The 18,106-nt window shown below is 48.5% G+C and overlaps 3 protein-coding genes across 5 annotated transcripts in view; all 3 read right to left on the minus strand.

The window, feature by feature from the left end:
- The window catches only part of LOC147710554 (torsin-4A-A-like), a 248,373-nt gene extending 238,237 nt beyond the window's left edge, over window positions 1-10,136 (minus strand). The window contains exon 1 of the mRNA XM_086921232.1: window positions 10,015-10,136. The gene's annotated coding sequence lies outside the window, so the exon portion shown is untranslated. The remainder of the gene's footprint in view (window positions 1-10,014) is intronic.
- LOC147710555 (torsin-4A-A-like) overlaps window positions 1-14,962 on the minus strand; it is a 174,648-nt gene extending 159,686 nt beyond the window's left edge. The window contains exon 1 of one of the 2 annotated variants that reach the window (XM_086921229.1): window positions 14,844-14,962. The gene's annotated coding sequence lies outside the window, so the exon portion shown is untranslated. Of the gene's footprint in view, window positions 1-10,014; window positions 10,155-14,843 lie in introns of those variants that run through there. The other variant, XM_086921226.1, reaches the window with a different exon arrangement.
- Window positions 1-15,084, minus strand: part of LOC147710556 (torsin-4A-A-like) — a 120,725-nt gene extending 105,641 nt beyond the window's left edge. The window contains exon 1 of one of the 2 annotated variants that reach the window (XM_086921222.1): window positions 14,844-15,084. The gene's annotated coding sequence lies outside the window, so the exon portion shown is untranslated. Of the gene's footprint in view, window positions 1-10,014; window positions 10,152-14,843 lie in introns of those variants that run through there. The other variant, XM_086921221.1, reaches the window with a different exon arrangement.
- Window positions 15,085-18,106: the final 3,022 nt, after the last annotated feature.

Below are 18,106 nucleotides of genomic sequence, written 5' to 3' on the forward strand. Positions count from 1 at the left end.
TGGTGTCCGTGAGTGATGAGGTGGTGTCCGTGAGTGATGAGGTGGTGTCCGTGAGTGATGAGGTGGTGTCCGTGAGTGATGAGGTGGTGTCCGTGAGTGATGAGGTGGTGTCCCAGAGTGGTGTGGTGGTGTCCCTGAGTGGTGTGGTGGTATCCCTGATTGATTTTGTGGTGTACAGTGATGTGGTGGTGTATTAAAGTGATGTGGTGGTGTCCCAGAGTGATGTGGTGGTGTCCCAGAGTGATGTGGTGGTGTCCGTGAGTGATGTGGTGGTGTCCCAGAGTGATGTGGTGGTGTCCCAGAGTGATGTGGTGGTGTCCCAGAGTGGTGTGTTGGTGTCCCTGAGGGCTGTGGTGGTGTCCCCGAGTGGTGTGGTGGTGTCCCCGAGTGGTGTGGTGGTGTCCCTGAGTGGTGTGGTGGTGTCCCTGAGTGGTGTGGTGGTGTCCCTGAGTGGTGCGGTGGTGTCCCTGAGTGGTGTGGTGGTGTCCCTGAGTAGTGTGGTGGTGTCCCTGAGACACACAGGTGGGGGGAGGGCAGCCGATCCGGGCTGACTCACCGGCGGACTAAATTTACACTAAATATTAGTGTATTGGGAAGAAAACTGTTTTTATTAATGATTTGTCAAATAAGATAGCATCGTTATTAGGAGCACCGCCAGTGCGGGAGGAACATTCTATTTACAATGAATCGGCTCTACGGCAGGTGTAGTATTGGCAATGAAACGTAGTGTTCCTTGATGCGCGGAGGGGGGTTTTAAGATACTGCAGGAGTCTGCAGGGAGGGCGCCGTGAGCTGGAGGTCTTGCGGGGGTGAGCGAGGGCTGAGGGGAAGGGTTATGACTGAGTCTGGGTAGTTAGAGGGGGAGCTGGGTAGTTTCCTAGGGTTATAGGGCGATGGCATCTGGTGTTTTGAAGGGTCCATGAAGAAACGGCGGAGTTCTGTGGTGGTCGGGATGAGGGGATGTGGCGGACAGTAAGGGGGTCTGCAAGGACCGAAGGAGAGGGCGAGCAGCCCGGGACGAGAGAGCTGCAACGCGAGGATGTGGATGACGGGGGGGGGGGGTTGGTGGGAGTCTGCGATGATCAGGAGCGGGGGAGGGGGTCCTGGGGGCTTTGATGTGAGAGATAAATTAGGGCGGGGTGGACTCTGGCAGGGGAGGGAACATGGCCTGGAGAGAGGCCGAAGGGAAGCCGGATGGGGGCGGGAGTGCAATTAACATGGTGTAAACGGTCCGAATTCAACGTAATGTGGGGGCTCTGTGGTCTCTGTTCCTCACAGGAAATGTGTAGCTTTTAGTTGCTGGAATATAGCAGATAGTGGGTTAAATGGACTTGGGACTGCTCACCTACAGCAGCAAAGTCAGGGAGCAACAGACTTTCAAAATATGCATCAACACAGTCCAAACTGCTGCCCACAGGCTCCCATAGCGCTTGTGGATACAAAACAACAGGAGGGAAGGGCGACATCGCATGTCTGGCCCACGCGCCCCGGGGCAACTGCGTGTCCATGCGTTAAGATATTCCTTACACACACGAGATCCTGCTGCCAATACGATCTTGGGACAAATTGGAGGCCAGTTGGAAGCCGGCGGGAGACGGGGCTGCGGAGGTTCAGTGGCTATGGGGAGGTAGGCAGAGGTTGGTGTGAGATTACAGCGCAGATGCTGGGGGGGGCAGTGCAGGGGAGGAGAACAGCTAGGGATTATTGTCACTGTGTCGCATTAAATGGCAATATTCCAAAACGATTAAAGGGAGCTTTGGTTTTAAAGTGACGAAAAGTAAATCTTAATGTTCTCATATCCGAAAAACATGAATTACAAAATGAATAGCAGGGCCAGTCTATGAAGTGTTAACAAAGAAAAAAGTAAAGTTTTCAGGTTTTATTTTCCACGGCGGGAGAGCCTGGGGCGGGAATGCGAGCGAGGGGAGGCAGGCAGATTAGGAGGGAAGCCGGATGGGGGCGGGAGAGCCTGGTGGGGGTGTGAATGCGCGAGGGGAGGCAGGCGGATTAGGAGGGAAGCCTGATGGGGGCGGGAGAGCCTGGTGGGGGGCGTGAATGCGAGAACCGAATACTCTGAGCTTTCCAAGTGTTTGTGAAAATTTATTCCTAACTAGCTAAAAGCGTCAGAATACGTGCATGGTTATTACGATCTCTATATTCCAATGTGATTGTCATATCGAAAATAGTATAGCTCAGCTGCTCGTGAAAACTTAAAGCTCATTTTGAAATGGGTTGCGGAGGTTCAGTGGCTATGGGGAGGTAGGCAGAGGTTGGTGTGAGATTACAGCGCAGATGCTGGGGGGGGGGCAGTGCAGGGGAGGAGAACAGCTAGGGATTATTGTCACTGTGTCGCATTAAATGGCAATATTCCAAAACGATTAAAGGGAGCTTTGGTTTTAAAGTGACGAAAAGTAAATCTTAATGTTCTCATATCCGAAAAACATGAATTACAAAATGAATAGCAGGGCCAGTCTATGAAGTGTTAACAAAGAAAAAAGTAAAGTTTTCAGGTTTTATTTTCCACGGCGGGAGAGCCTGGGGCGGGAATGCGAGCGAGGGGAGGCAGGCAGATTAGGAGGGAAGCCGGATGGGGGCGGGAGAGCCTGGTGGGGGTGTGAATGCGCGAGGGGAGGCAGGCGGATTAGGAGGGAAGCCTGATGGGGGCGGGAGAGCCTGGTGGGGGGCGTGAATGCGAGAACCGAATACTCTGAGCTTTCCAAGTGTTTGTGAAAATGTATTCCTAACTAGCTAAAAGCGTCAGAATACGTGCATGGTTATTACGATCTCTATATTCCAATGTGATTGTCATATCGAAAATAGTATAGCTCAGCTGCTCGTGAAAACTTAAAGCTCATTTTGAAATGGGTTCTCACGAGCTGCAGTTACAAATATGATGTCATTTGTTTTTAATTGGTTATTTTTACCGTGTTTTTATAAGGAGCCCTCGGTGGAAAAAAAGTGGTGAAGTCCGTTTTGTATGTTTACAGATGAGCGCTCCGTAATGTTGTGTGCAGCTGTCCCGGCATCCCCTTTGACTGGTGATGGCTGAATCATAGAGTGATGTTAGAGCGGAAACCCGGGTCCCCTGAATCAGAGTTGTTTTAGGATCCACAGTGTTCCGGTCAGACCTAGGCTCTCTCTCTTGAACATGGCGGCAGTGAAACAGCATCAATCGCTGCTTGAAGAACCTCCGCACCTCAATGGAGAGTTGGAACTAGAGGACAAGGATGATGAGGCAGATACCAGACGGCAAGGCTGTGATTGCGTGGAGAGAGGGGAGGTGCTGGTGTGGGAGGGGGAGGAGTGCTGCTAGGGCAAGGCTGTGATTGCGTGGACAGAGAGGGGAGGTGCTGGTGTGGGAGGGGGGAGGTGCTGGTGTGGGAGGAGTGCTGCTAGGGAAAGGCTGTGATTGCGTGGAGAGAGAGGGGAGGTGCTAGTGTGGGAGGGGGGAGGTGCTGGTGTGGGAAAGGGCAAGGCTGTGTTTGCGGGGAGAGAGAGGGGAGGTGCTGGTGTGGGAGGGGGGAGTTGCTGGTGTGGGAGGAGTGCTGCTAGGAGAGGAGTGAATGCTCGTGCATGTTTGCTCACGTGATTCACGTGAACTGCAAGAAAACCGCGGCTGAAAGCCCTTTGGTTTGAAGAGAAAATAGCCGATTTGAATTCTCCCCATTTCCCATTCCTGCGGAATGGTAAAGGCGAGACCTAAAAAGCAGTGCTGCGCAGGGCTGTCATGCATGAACAAAAGCACAGAACAGTTCTCTGCAGATCTGTCATGCAGGAACAGGAGTATGGAACACTTGTCTACAGGGCTGTCATGCATGAATAGGAGCAGAGAACAGTTCTCTGCAGAGATGTCATGCAGAAATAGAAGCCCCAAACAGTTCTCTGCAGGGCTGTCATGCACGATAGGAGCACGGAACAGTTGTCTGCAGGGCTGTCAGCATGAATAGGAGCAGAGAACAGTTCTCTGCAGAGATGTCATGCATGAATAGGAGCCCAAAACTGTTCTCTGCAGGGCTGTCATGCACAATAGGAGCACAGAACAGTTCTCATTAGGGCTGTCATGTATGAATAGGAGCCCAAAACAGTACTCTGCACGGCCGTCATGCATGAATAGGAGCACAAAACAGTTGTCTAAGGGCCGTCATGCATGAATAGGAGCACAAAACAGTTGTCTAAGGGCTGTCATGCATGAATAGGAGCACAGAACAGTTTTCATCAGGGCTGTCATGCATGAATGGGAGCACGGAACAGTTGTCTGTAGGGCTGTCATGCATGAATAGGAGCACAAAACAGTTGTCTAAGGGCCGTCATGCATGAATAGGAGCACAAAACAGTTGTCTAAGGGCTGTCATGCATGAATAGGAGCACAGAACAGTTTTCATCAGGGCTGTCATGCATGAATGGGAGCACGGAACAGTTGTCTGTAGGGCTGTCATGCATGAATAGGAGCACAGAACAGTTCTCATTAGGGCTGTCATGTATGAATAGGAGCCCAAAACAGTACTCTGCACGGCCGTCATGCATGAATAGGAGCACAAAACAGTACTCTGCAGGGCTGCCATGCATGAATAGGAGCACAGAACAGTTTTCATCAGGGCTGCCATGCATGAATAGGAACACAGAACAGTTTTCATCAGGGCTATCATGCATGAATGGGAGCACGGAACAGTTTTCATCAGGGCTGTCATGCATGAATAGCCTAGAGCACGGAACAGTTGTCTGCAGGGCTGTCATGCATGAATAGGAGCAGAGAACAGTTCTCTGCCGATCTGTCATGCATGAATAGGAGCACAAAATAGCTTTCATCAAGGATGTCATGCACGAATAGGAGCACAGAACAGGTCTCTGCAGGGCTGTCATGAATGAATAGGAGCACAGACCAGTTCTCTGAAGAACCGTCATGCATGAATAGGAGCACTGAACAGTTCTCTGCAGAGCTGTCATGCATGAATAGGAGCGCAGAACAGTTCTCTGCAGAGCTGTCATGCATGAATAGGAGCACGGAACAGTTCTCTGCAGATCTGTCATGCATGAATAGGAGCACGGAACAGTTCTCTGCAGATCTGTCATGCATGAATAGGAGCACGGAACAGTTCTCTGCAGAGATGTCATGCATGAATAAGAGCACAGAATAGCTCTCATCAAGGCTGTCATGCACGAATAGGAGCACAGAACAGGTCTCTGTAGGGCTGTCATGAATGAATAGGAGCACGGATCAGTTCTCTGCAGGGATGTCATGCACGATAGGAGCACAGAACAGTTCTTTGAAGGGCTGCCATGCATGGATAGGAGCACAGAATGCTATGCTATGCTATGCTATGCTATGGTGACTTGTATAGCGCACGGCTGCCCCAACGAAGGGGCGTCCCCGCGCTGCAGAAGGACATTTTACAGTGAGGTGGAGACGCTAAGGATGAAGCTATTGTTGAAAGAGGTGTGTTTTGACAGCCTTTCTGAAGGGTAGGAGATCTTGTATCCCACGGATAGCTTCAGGAAGACTATTCCATAACTTGGCCGCTAGGAAGCTGAAAGAGCGGCCGCCCATTCTGGCCAGTCTGATGTGGGGGATGATCGCAAGATGCTGCCCCTCTGACCGGAGCGATCTCCTGGGGATGTACTCTGACAGAAGTGGGCGAAGCATTGGGGGGGAGGAGGTTTTAAGGATTTTGAAAGCGAGGCACAATGCTTTGAACTGGGCCCTTTTGCCCACCGGGAGCCAGTGCAATTTCTTCAAGGTTCCAGATACCGAGGAATGGCGCGGGAGACCAACCAGAGCCCTGGCAGCCGCATTCTGAACTCTTTGCAATCTAGTAATTTCAGCTAGATTAGCCCCCAATAAAAGGGAGCTGGCATAGTCCAGTCTGGAAAGGATGGTCGCCTGGACGATTAGTTGGCGAGTGCGGCAGTCGAAGAACTTCAGAATGGGCCTGATGTTACGCAGGACGCCAAAGCATGTGGCGGCAGCTCTCATCAGGGTTGTCATGCACAAATAGGAGCACAGGACGGTTCTCTGCAGGGCTGTCATGCATGAATAGGAACCCCAATCAGTTCTCTGCAGGGCTATCATGCATGAACAGGAGCACAGAACAGTTCTCATTAGGGCTGGCATACATGAATAGGAGCACAGAACAGTTCTCTTCAGGGCTGTCATGCATGAATAGGAGCACGGAACAGTTGTCTACAGGGCTGTCATGCATGAATAGGAGCACAGAACAGTTTTCATCAGGGCTGTCATGCATGAATAGGAGCACAGAACATAGGAGCACGGAACAGTTGCCTACAGGGCTGTCATGCATGAATAGGAGCACGGAACAGTTGTCTACAGGGCTGTCATGCATGAATAGGAGCAGAGAACAGTTTTCATCAGGGCTGTCATGCATGAATAGGAGCACAGAACAGTTTTCATCAGGGCTGTCATGCATGAATAGGAGCACAGAACAGCTCTCTTCGGAGATGTCATGCACGAATAGGAGCACAGAACAGTCCTCTGCAGGGCTGTCATGCACGAATAGGAGCACAGAACAGTCCTCTGCAGGGCTGTCATGCACGAATAGTAGCACAGAACAGTTCTCTGCAGGAGTGAAATGCATAACTTGGAGCACAGAATATTCCTCAGCAGGGATACCGGACTTGTGATGCACTGAATTTATCATGAACCGTTTACCCAAATGCAATGGGGAACTTTGGCTTCCAAGCCAGCAGTGTTTACCCTCTCCCCGCTCTACTTGAAACTTCCCCTGATATGTGCCACTTTACAGCCCATTCTATGCAAGGCAGTCCAGCAGTGAAATGTGGTTATATTCCCAGTCTTTTCATAGCAGCCCTGCAGAGTCCTCCTGCATGTACAGTCTCAGTATACTCTAGGCATAGGAGCCTTGCCAAAGGCGTGGCTCATTATACTAACACAAACATGCTGAACATTGTTAAACATTCACTGTAGTCACAGATCTGGGTTAAATCCATCATTTTCTTGCTCACCATGCCACCCCAGTTTGGACCCAGCCATATGCAAATCAGCCTTGACCCTGTTTTCTTTGGGAATAGTACAGACCGAAACGTCAGGCCAGGTCCTCCCTGGACCGGAAAACAAGCATCCTGGGACGGGTTTCGGGATGTCATCCCCATCAGCTAGGCTGGCTTGAATCCAGTGGCATAGGAAGCATACTTTTGCCACTTCATGCTAGCCTGGCTGATAGGGGGTGATACCCTGAAGCCGGTCCCAGGATGCTTGTTTCGGGTCCAGGGAGGAACTGGCCTGGCAGTTCGGGCTGGACTGTTCCCATGGGAGGCAGGGTTAGGACTGATTTCTATGTGCGCTGGGTCCAAACATGGGTGATGTGGTCAGCAAAATAATGATGGCTTAAACCCAGATCTGTGACTAGGGGTAAGTGTTTGAAAAGTTTCAACACTCCCTCCATCATTATATTTAGTGATGTTGCTAGGTTTATTATCCCTCATGAAATATATCACGACAAAAGTTGCATCCACTACTTTGACTACCAGTATATCTTCAGTATAAGTAAAAGTGGAGTTAAGAAGAGGAAATATATAGTTACCTTGATGATACAGTGGTAGGCGGGGTAGTGTATGCATTGTTGTTGGTAGATACTGCTGACACGAATATACTGACATGCAAACCTATTAAGCAATGCTGGTATGGCAGCCCAATGGAGAACTTTTCAAATTGTCTCAGTAAATTAATGCAGCCCTGCCGAGAAGTGCTTCATTGCTCCATCACTTGGTTGGAAGTGCTGCTGAGACCTGTACATAAGGACCATTAAATGCATAGTGGCCCTGCAGAAAACCGCTGAAACGCCCCTCTCATATGCATCATGATTCAGCAGAAACATAAATAAGGTCCTATAATATGCCAAATATAACACCTCAGCAAAATACTGATAAGCATCTGTTGAAGCATCCAGAAAAGTCCTGATATGTGAATATTGCGCTCGACTGCCCGGCAGAAAAGTGGTGATATTTTTCGATTACAAGTATGACAAGGATCCAGAGAAGTGCAGATAAGAGGATCAAGAGAAGTGCAGATAAGTTCATGGAACGCACATTGCAGACACGCAGAGAAACGCTGGTCTGGGTTTTGCACATACATACTATCCTGACGAGTAGTCCTGGCATAGTCTGGTTATATTCATGATTTACTTTGTTGGTACACTGCTATTGTTAAAACAGAACAGCCTTGTAGAGAAGTGCTGATATGCTCTTTTTACTCCCACAGAAGTGCAGATATAGTCTGAATATATACATGGCGGCCTTGCAGAAAAGTAGTGATGATACACCCTTATTGCAAGCCTGACATACTTGCAGAGAAGTGCTGATATCTTCTTATTAGAGGAGAAGTGCTAATTTTGTCTCATTATATACATGATGGCCTTGCAGAAAAGTGCTGATACTGGTAAGCATGCCTTGTATTAAAGTGCTGATATGCTCCTATTAGATGTGCATTGATCCTGCAGAGAAGTGCTGCTATTGCCTGATTTTATTCATGGTGGCATGCAGAAAAGATGTAGATAAACTACTATTGTGTGCATGACATCCTTGCAGAGAAGTGTTGATATGTTCTTATTAGATGCATTTTCTTTCGTAGAGAAGTTCTGCAATAGCCTGATATATATATATGTATATAATATATTTATGGTAAGCTTGCCAGAAAGTGCAGATACGCTCCTATTATAACCGTGAAAGCCTTGCATAAATGTGCTGGTATGCTCCTATTAGATGCACATTGATTCCGCATAGAAGTGCTGCTATAACCTGATTATATACATGGTGGCCTTGCAGGAAAGTGCCACCACACTCCTATTGTAAGCATGACGGCTTTGCAGAGAAGTGCCGATATGGTCTTATGAAGTGCGTGTAGATCCTGCACAGAAGTGCTGATACACTCCTATTGTAAGCACGATAGCCTTGCAGCGAGCGATGCGCTGAGTGCATCTATTAGATTCACATTATCCCTGCAGAAAAGTGCTGCTATAGACTGATTATATAAATGATGGTATTGCCTAAAAGTGGTAATATGATCGTATTGTAAGCATGATAGACTCCCAGAAACATTCTGATATGGTACTACAAGATGCATGTCGATCCTGCGTGGAAGTGCTGATACATGTTGGATAAAATCCCACCTGGCATACATTTTTGAAATGTTACAAGTCACGCAGGAATTTGGGACTGCTTGGGGAAAGTTCCTGTATTCGTTTATAGAAGGCCTAAGTGGCATACCTTAGCTCTTCAGTAAAGTGCTGGTATGCGTCATCAGTGGAGAGTTGCTGGTAACTGTCCAGCAAACCCAGACCCGTTGTGATATACTGCAGTCTCTCAGTGCTTTAAACGGCCAAGCACTATCTGGTACTGAGTACCTGCACTTACTTGAAAGCGAGAGTTACCTGCACTTCTCAGCGCCGTTATGAATATTATAATATATTTAATCGGAGGATACCGCCATAGCTCAGGAGAAAACAGGTACCCTGGATACCTAGTGCCAGCACTTCTGTACTTCGACTGAAAGTCCGGCAAGTTCCGAGGGAACTTCGGGGAAAAGTGCAACCTGGAATATAAAAAACGCACACTTTGGGGTGAAACCAGCGAAACAAGAATACTGACGCAGACCAGCGCAATTAAACGAAAGTTCAAGTAGGAGGTCGTATGAGTTGAAACTTAGAACAAGTCTGATACTTTACACAGTAACAGACATGGAGGGGAGACACAGACCCACGTCTCACCCTCTTTACCCAGTGTCCGCCAGGTGAAGTCACTCGTATAGGTAGTACACTTGTTGTCACAGTCACGCACAGCTGTAACTAGTTGAACAGATGTGCTTGTTACCACATTCGCCGGTCCTCGTAGTATCGACCTGGAAGGATGAAAAGCTGCCGACCCTGCGGCATGCAAAGTTGTGACCTGTCGGTCCACGCAGGTTTTCGCAGCAGATGCATTCACCCACAGAGTTACCCCACGGCTGCGCTACTTCTAGAAACATGAGAAAAATGTGCCTCTTACCAGAGCAGTGGGCGCTCGGCTGCGTTTTCCAGTGACCCCAGTGCACCAGTCTGGTTCCAGTGTGGCTGTACACGGCATGTGGGGCGCAGAGTAGAAAGGAACTGGGAAAGTCTGGCAAATAGAAGGGCCGCTTCCTTCTGCACTGCACCCGGGTCCGTCCTCGCAGCCGCCCCAAAGCACCGCTGCACAGAGGCGAGCACGGACTCGCGCCGAAGGAGGGCTCAGCTGTAAACTCAGGGTTTCCTGGTCGTTTCCGGCCAATCCGCGAGAGCTTAGCTGGCGCCAAAGAATTCACTTGTTTTTTTCTTCACAAAACTATGCAACTTCCACAGCCCCTCCTCCTCGAGCATAAAAAACACAGGTTATGGGGCTGAGGTCAGGAGCGGATCGGATTACCACTGTTTGACACCCAATTCAGACAGTTTTTGTGGGCAGGTGAAGTGAGGGGCAGCCACACGCTTTGAGAAGCTAAGAGTAGGGAAGGAGAGGTGGGCTGCACAGTAGGATCCGCATCTCCGATGGAACGAAGCGTCCGGACTGGGGTGCGATGCAACGACGAAAACGTTGCACTGCGGAGTGGAGCCTCATTTGTGCAGGTGCAAAACAAACAAAGTTGTATCCAATTCCCCGGTGCGTCAGAAGACGGTTGTTGCAAACAGCTATTTTATCTACCTACACCAAAGTAAGAAAGGACGCAGGTACATCTGCCACATGTTCTTAATAGCAAACTCACAGGCAATTGATTTGCCGTGATAGCAGGTCACCTTTAGGAGATGTGGCCTACCGGCCAGAGCTTCCGACATGAGAACTGCTGAGTATTGAGTGGGGCCACTTTAATTATGCAATTCTGCAGCTGCGGCGTTTTCCTCATAATTATGGATTTGCAGCATTTGCCACATAATCCATCATCTACTGCATGATACCAAAGGACTACAAAATGTAGTTTATGAATAGGCTGCCAAAATGTGGCTCTATCCCCTGGTTCATGAGTTGGAGGCATGTGAGTCAATGCTTGCGAAACTAGCGAATAGCCAAACGTAGTAAAAGTTATTAAAAGTATAAGAATGAACTTACACTTGTGAATTCCTCCCAAGTGTATGTTACATTTCTGAATAGCCTTGTGTGGGTTTATAAGATTACTCTGTTATTCACTAATGGTTGGAGGCAAACTAACATTGCAACAAAAATACTGCAGTAATGCTGAAAAGTGTCAATATTGCCCAATAATGTGAGGCATCCCTGCTGAGAAGCACTGGTACTGCCCTGTAATAGTACAGCAGCCTTGCTGAGAAGTAATGGCACCAGCCACAATGGGACTGGATATCCGTTGAGAAGTGTTGTGACTGTCTACGAAAAGTATAGTAACCTAGTTTAGAAGTATGAATATTGTCTCGTTAACTGTATAGCAACTCTAGTGCTGCAGCTGTCGTGTTTAAGGTATAGCACCAGTTGAGAAGTATTGGTACTATCAAATAAAAATGTGCACCCCTGCAGAGAAGCGTTGGGACTTTCCATGCCAAGTGGAGCAGTCTCGGCGTAGCCACCATTGGTGCAGCAGGTGCAGTGGCACCAGGACCTAGAACCAAGAGGATCCCATTAAACCGTGATTATTGATGTATTTTACTACCACACACAGCAGTGACAGGGACCGTTTCCCTTGCTTGCACATGGCCCATGGCATCCTCGCCACGCCACTGGTAGCATTTCCAGAAAGAAGCTAGAAGCAGCTGTTGCTTCCTTGTGAAATATAATAGTCCCAGGAAGACTTGCTGGCACACATATGCTCACATGATAGGGTCCAGAAGTCCATTTTATATAGGCCTCTTATCAGCCGCCTGTGAATGAATAGCCTCAGACTGTTACCCTGTGACACCCTTCCACACCCCTTGTTACAATGAGTTCCCACAGTCTGTTTTCAATTTCTAGCACTCTGGAAAAAAACAATACTTTTGGTGCCCAAAGTGCCTAAAAGGGGTTTTGTTCGTGCAGAGATTTCCTCAGGATCTTGATCCACCCTGTGACACTGGCCATCACTGCAGGTCCCTTAGAAGTAGAAACGTTGCTATGAGCTGGGCAGCATCCTGGGCTTCTTGTGACTCTGTGCTTAGCTGTAAAGGGAGCCGGGGTCCCTAATCATGCCAGAGTCTTCCAATGATTCTTCTCTGTACTTTGTGCCCTACTTTGTCTAACTGAGCAACTGTTAGGGGTCCCATGGTGCCACTGGCGTAACAAAACTGGAGGGTGCCCCCTGCAAGGCACCTGGTGGGGCCCCCTCTGGACTCAATCAGGAGATCTCCGGCCAGAGTGCTGTGCTGAAGGGGCCCCTCGGAGCTTGGGGACCACGCACCGCGGAGCCCTGTGTTACGCCACTGTATGAGGCCCTCCTCAACAGGAGAGGCAAGGTACAGCTCATGCAAGACTGCCTAATTCTAAGTGTGAGTTGAGCCATGCTTATTGCTGCACCTGTGTACAGCATGCTGCTATTGCTGTCATGTCTATGGATGTGTGTATATTACAAGGGAGAGCCTGTATGCCCACGTAGACCAGGGTGAGAATACTGAAATACAATGGTCTTGTGGGACTCTCTTATATGCAAACCTTTTTCTATGCTTCAGAGGTATGCTGCATGCATCAGTCATTCATATCATAATGAATTTACACCCAGAAAAGTACATGACACAATTCTCTTGGTTAGACCCCTACATACATTTGTCTTTTTTTCCAAGGATCCCTGAGCCAAATATTATGATAGTGCAGACAATGCAGAGCTCAAGTGACAAACACATAAACCATGAAAACATTGAAAAAGACACTGTATAAAACTACCTGGTTGTCATATAATTGCCAGTACTCTGAATGGGGTTTGTATCTTATCATGTAAAAAACCCTGTGTGTAATTTAAATACAGAGTCCAGCCAAGGGAGGGGTTCTGACTTTCCAACCAGTAATTGTTCTTCTGGTCTCATTAACCCCTTCGCTGCAGGGTGTTTTCCTCCCCTGTGCGGGGGGGGGGAGGGGAGCCGCGCGCAGAGCTGCTGTGCTTGTGACGAGCTTGGCTCGTCACTCATGACGAGTGGAGCTCGTCACAACCACACCAGTTTTTCGAACGTTCAGCACAGCGGGGTAATTATCCCTGCGTACGAACGTTCCAACGCCGTGACGAGCTCAGCTCGTCATGAGTGCAGCTGCACTGTGCCTCATGACGAACTGAGCTCGTCATGAGCATAGAATAGGCTAAGACATAAATCATTCAAATATCATATCACACTAAGTGCTGGTTCCTGGAAGTCTCCATCAAATTGCTTCCAATTGCTCCTAATTCTGTGTGTCAATATTAGATGTGCAATCACACGCCAGAATTCACGGCCTCGATCGAGAACAATCTGCACGTTACTGCTGAACCTAAGATTCAACCGCAGGCTGATTCAGAATATGTATTGATTTGTACGATTGGATGCGAACAAGTACATTTTTGATAGGGCGTGCTTTCTACAAAATAAGAGGGTTTTCGTTACGGGTGGGCGGAACTCACGTAGTATCACTTTGCAGAATTCCGCGCAGTTTACATGTAAACCCCATGACATTCTGCGAACAAGCGAAATTTGGCACATTGCACTGCTCGCGCTAACTTTCAGCATGGGTAGCTCATTCTGTGCTGAAAAATCAGCATGCATGGCAACACAAGGGGTGCCGGCGTGCACTGCCGCTTGAGTAGATTTTCTACTAAAGCATTAGCTTTCTGACTGCAAACGGTTGCTACCACCCACGATTTCCCGCAATGGGGAAATCTCATCGGGTGCACTCCTAGCGACTGAAAATCGCAATATGGGATGCCAAATCTTTCACTCGCTTGCCAACTTACCATTGGTGAGCCACATGCCAGAAAAAACTCCTCCATGCGGTGGATGGCAGAATTTGGCCAGAACTCCACGTTACATGTGTAACACTGAATGGCCAAAACTCCACAGGTAGAGCGGAATTATTGCCCACCCATAGCTTATTGAGGGGGTTGGGAGGTGTTTAGTGAAGGTCAGAGAGAGGTTTAGCTAAGGACATGCACCCAACCACAAAAGAGTAATTGATATACACAAACTGCAGTTCTACTGTTATTATAGCCAAAAAGAATGCAAATAGCGTTAAATTGCTCCAGCCTAGAACTAGAGTAAGTCCAGCTCCACATATTGCCAACCACTGGTACTACAACACTCTCTAATAGAAAATAATCAAAGTAGAGACTTAAAATAAAAGTTCATAGGAAGTAATGTTATATGAAATTGCTTTAAAAAGTTAAAATATAAAAATATATCAAAGTAAAAGCTACATATTCTTTAATTATAAAATATCTCAACAACCTTTTTAAAAATATATAGATTAATTATAACCTGTATTTGTATTTTAATATAATAAAAATGCTTCTGTTTAAGGATATACGTCCATTTTTAATAATTATCAATGCATATTAAAAAGAATAACTTTTTTGCATTCGATTTGAATCTATTTTTAATGTAATTTTTAATAAAATGTTTATTTAGTTGAATAATTATGTTAATTACAGTTTTAATTAAAAATTAGGTTAATAGTGCTGTAGCATTAAAAAAAATTGTTTTACAGTTAACAGAAATATTTCAAGTTTATGTGCGATAATATTTATCATAAAACCTCATTTCAACATACGTACAATAACAGGATTTTATTAAAGGCAAGTTAGCCTTCACTACATACAGCAGTGGGGGCCGACACAATGAAGAGCTGGTGGGACAGGTGGAGGGGTCACGGAGGAGCGCGGGAGGGACAGCCCAGGGGGTTAATAATTACAAAAAAACACTTGCCTAAAGCTGCCAGCCGCATTGCTCCTCGCGCCTCGGTGTTCTGCTGCTTCCTAGGCTCCGTCGACACTGAGACAGCAGTAGAGGCTCCCAGTGCAGTCCCTTGGATTGGCCAGAGCGGGATGGTTTGAAGCTTTGCTCAGGACAGGGAGTCTGTGTGGTTCCTCCAACCTGGCTGTTCAATACAGGCCGGTTAGAGAAACTTAAGTGTGCCTCAGCCTGTGTGTTTGGCTGGCCTGAGCCGGCCGGCCAAACACACATCGCACTTATAAGTGCACAAACTAGTCCTCCTCCTCCCCCTTCCCATGGCCTCGCCCCTCCCTGCTCTGGCTGGCTCAGAGCCGGCAAATGAAAAAGAAAACAATGATACTATATTATTTAATTTTTCACCTGCTGGCTCTGCGGCAGTGGGGCCTACGTTGCTCTGCCTTTGCTGATGAGCCACCTCTGACATACAGGCCTTCATTTTGGTGGCACAGACCAGTAGTTAGTGGAAGGGAGAGATGAGGAATGTCGCAAAGGGAAAAGTGGAAGTTGTCGGAGGACAGACCGAGCAGAAGGTGTGGGAGGAACAAAGAGCGACAACAAGGGAAAATGAGAAGGGACACACAAAGGAAAGAAAGAGGGATTGAAGAGAGGAATAAGAGGAATGTGCTGTGGGTGGTGCGTGAAATTCACGTAATTTGCGTTTCCTTAATCAAGCAACATTTTTGCAAAATTTTGCACATTACCCATAGTAACGAAAAATGCAAATCCATTAGTTTGTGTGATATTTTAGGGCTAAATGCATCCTCACAACATCATTATCTGTTGCATATCTCGCAAAAAAAGTTCAAATAAAAGCTCCATGAACAATAGCCACTCAGGTTCTGTTATTCCTTGTGTTTGCAGTAAATCTTTGGAGTGAATGACACATCTGCTGTTAATTTTTACTGCAACTGGCGTATAATTACGCAAAGTATCGTAATTTCGTGAAATTTGTTTAGCACGAAATTCAGAAAATTGTGCAAATTACACCAGTGTAATTTAAACGTTGCTTAGGCCTAATGTGCAGGTGGAATGAATTGGGAGTAACCCACAGGGGAAAGTGAGAGGGATGAGAGGGAAATATTACAATCAGACACAAGAAGGGAAAATAAAAAGGGCAGGAACCAGCTACAAGCCTCTGAAAAAGAGACTCACACTTGTAATATTGTGGCATATTCAAGTAGGAGTTTGTCCCAAACAGAACATACTTACTAGCAACCTGGAAAAGAAAGTTTGGCTATGGTATGGGTGTGTGAACATTTCCACATATTTCTGTACACTGGTAAATTATCCTAAATCTTTACTAACTATATTTGGAAATCCAACGGTCAAGATACCAGTGCTTTATTTTATTATTTTGGAAACAATAGATCTGCCTTACAGGTGTTTTGTCAAAAATCAGATCACCAAGTGTTGACAAAGCCAATAAAACTTACTGACTTTGCCAAAAATGTATGCAATGCTTTTCAGCATCACAGCTACTGTGTAATATGACTTCAAAAACATTAGATACAATGACACTGCTGCAGTATCTGTTTGTAAGCACGTGCAAACAGTTGACACTCATGCACACACCTACAAAACAACATAGGTTTATTTATTTACTAACTAGAGATGGCTTGATAACTAACCAAACAAGCATTTGCAATGCAATAGGTCTCACATTTGCAAGTGTTTGAGCTATTGGCAAAGTAATGACAATGCCTTTTATTTATGTAGTTTGAAAACCTGCAAGAAGTGCATAAACTGGCCCTTTATAGTTATAGTCCTTGACTACAAAAAGCAAAGCTGGCAATAAAAGAGGAGCAGTTACTGCCAGCCGTACTTCTCGTTAGCAACAACTGTAAGTACAAAGGGCGTGTTTACTCACAGCTTGCAGGTTTTCAAAACACATAAAAACAAGGTATTGTCATTTACAAAGCCAATAGATCAAACTCTCGTACAGGCAAGACCTATTGCATTTCAAATGCTTGTCTTCATTATCGCACAAGAGCACCCTCAAATACGTGAGCTCAAGCTATGCCCTGTACACCAATTTTTCTTGTGTTCGATTTAATAGACACTTATGTTGCTCCATGTATAACAAGGATCAAGGCCACATGTAGGGCGCACATGGCAACAGACTTGCATGTAGCTCACTAACAGCATTGTCGCCAGGCGGGGAATGAATGTCTCTAAGTGCATGTTTAACCCCTTCGGTGCTGCTGACGACTTTAGCTCGTCACGATTCCAGTAGGGAAGGTGTTGGTTCATTCCTTATGTTGGAGCGCCATCTAGAGCAAGTCCGGTAGATAATGTGTTTGCAACAGTAGCGCGCAATGCTTTCCAACGGGGCGACCAGATTGCCGGGCTTACCTGGAAGGCCTGAGGCCTGAGGTCCAGGGGAGGGCGGCCTCCCCATCCCGGGCGCTGTCCTTGGTCCTGCTGCGTGGCAGGGTGCCCGGGACGGGGTCCGGAGGGCCCAGAGAGGCTTTCCCTGCGCCGCCGGGCTTGGGAGCCCAGGCTGGGTCCAGGGCCCCGGGCGGGCCCCGGGTCGGGTGCCACGGCCCTGGGCCCGGTCCACCGGCCTGCCACACAGCCAAAGGACCAGGACGGGGTGCCGTCATGCCCGGGAAGCCTCCCCTCGCTCGGCTGAGTTCAGCAGCTCTGGCCGGGGGCCCCTGAGGGCCCGGGGAGGGCGGCCTCCCCATCCCGGGTCGCTGTCCTGGGTCCTGCTGCGTGGCAGGGTGCCCGGGACGGGGTCCGGAGGGCCCGGGGAGGCTTCCCCTGCGCCTCCGGGCCTGGGAGCCCCGGCTGGGTCAAGGGGCCCGGACGGGCCCCGGGTCGGGTGCCACGGCCCTGGGCCCGGTCCCCCGGCCTGCCACACTGCCAAAGCTCCGAGACAGGGCTCCGTTGTGCCCGGGAAGCCTCCCCACGCTCGGCCGAGTTCAGCAGCTCTGGCCGGGGCCCCTGAGGGCCCGGGGAGGGCGGCCTCCCCATCCCGGGCGCTGTCCTTGGTCCTGCTGCGTAGCGGGCTGCCCCGGGACGGGGTACGGAGGGCCCAGGGAGGCTTCCCTTGCGCCGCCGGGCCTGGGAGCCCCGGCTGGGTCCAGGGGCCCGAACGGGCCCCGGGTCGGGTGCCACGGCCCTGGGCCCGGTCCCCCGGCCTTCCACACTGCCAAAGCTCCGGGACAGGGCTCCGTTGTGCCCGGGAAGCCTCCCCTCGCTCGGCCGAGTTCAGCAGCTCTGGCCGGGGCCCC

The sequence above is a fragment of the Lissotriton vulgaris genome, chromosome 5 (assembly GCF_964263255.1).
Source record: "Lissotriton vulgaris chromosome 5, aLisVul1.2, whole genome shotgun sequence".
NCBI classification, from domain to species: Eukaryota; Metazoa; Chordata; class Amphibia; order Caudata; family Salamandridae; genus Lissotriton; species Lissotriton vulgaris.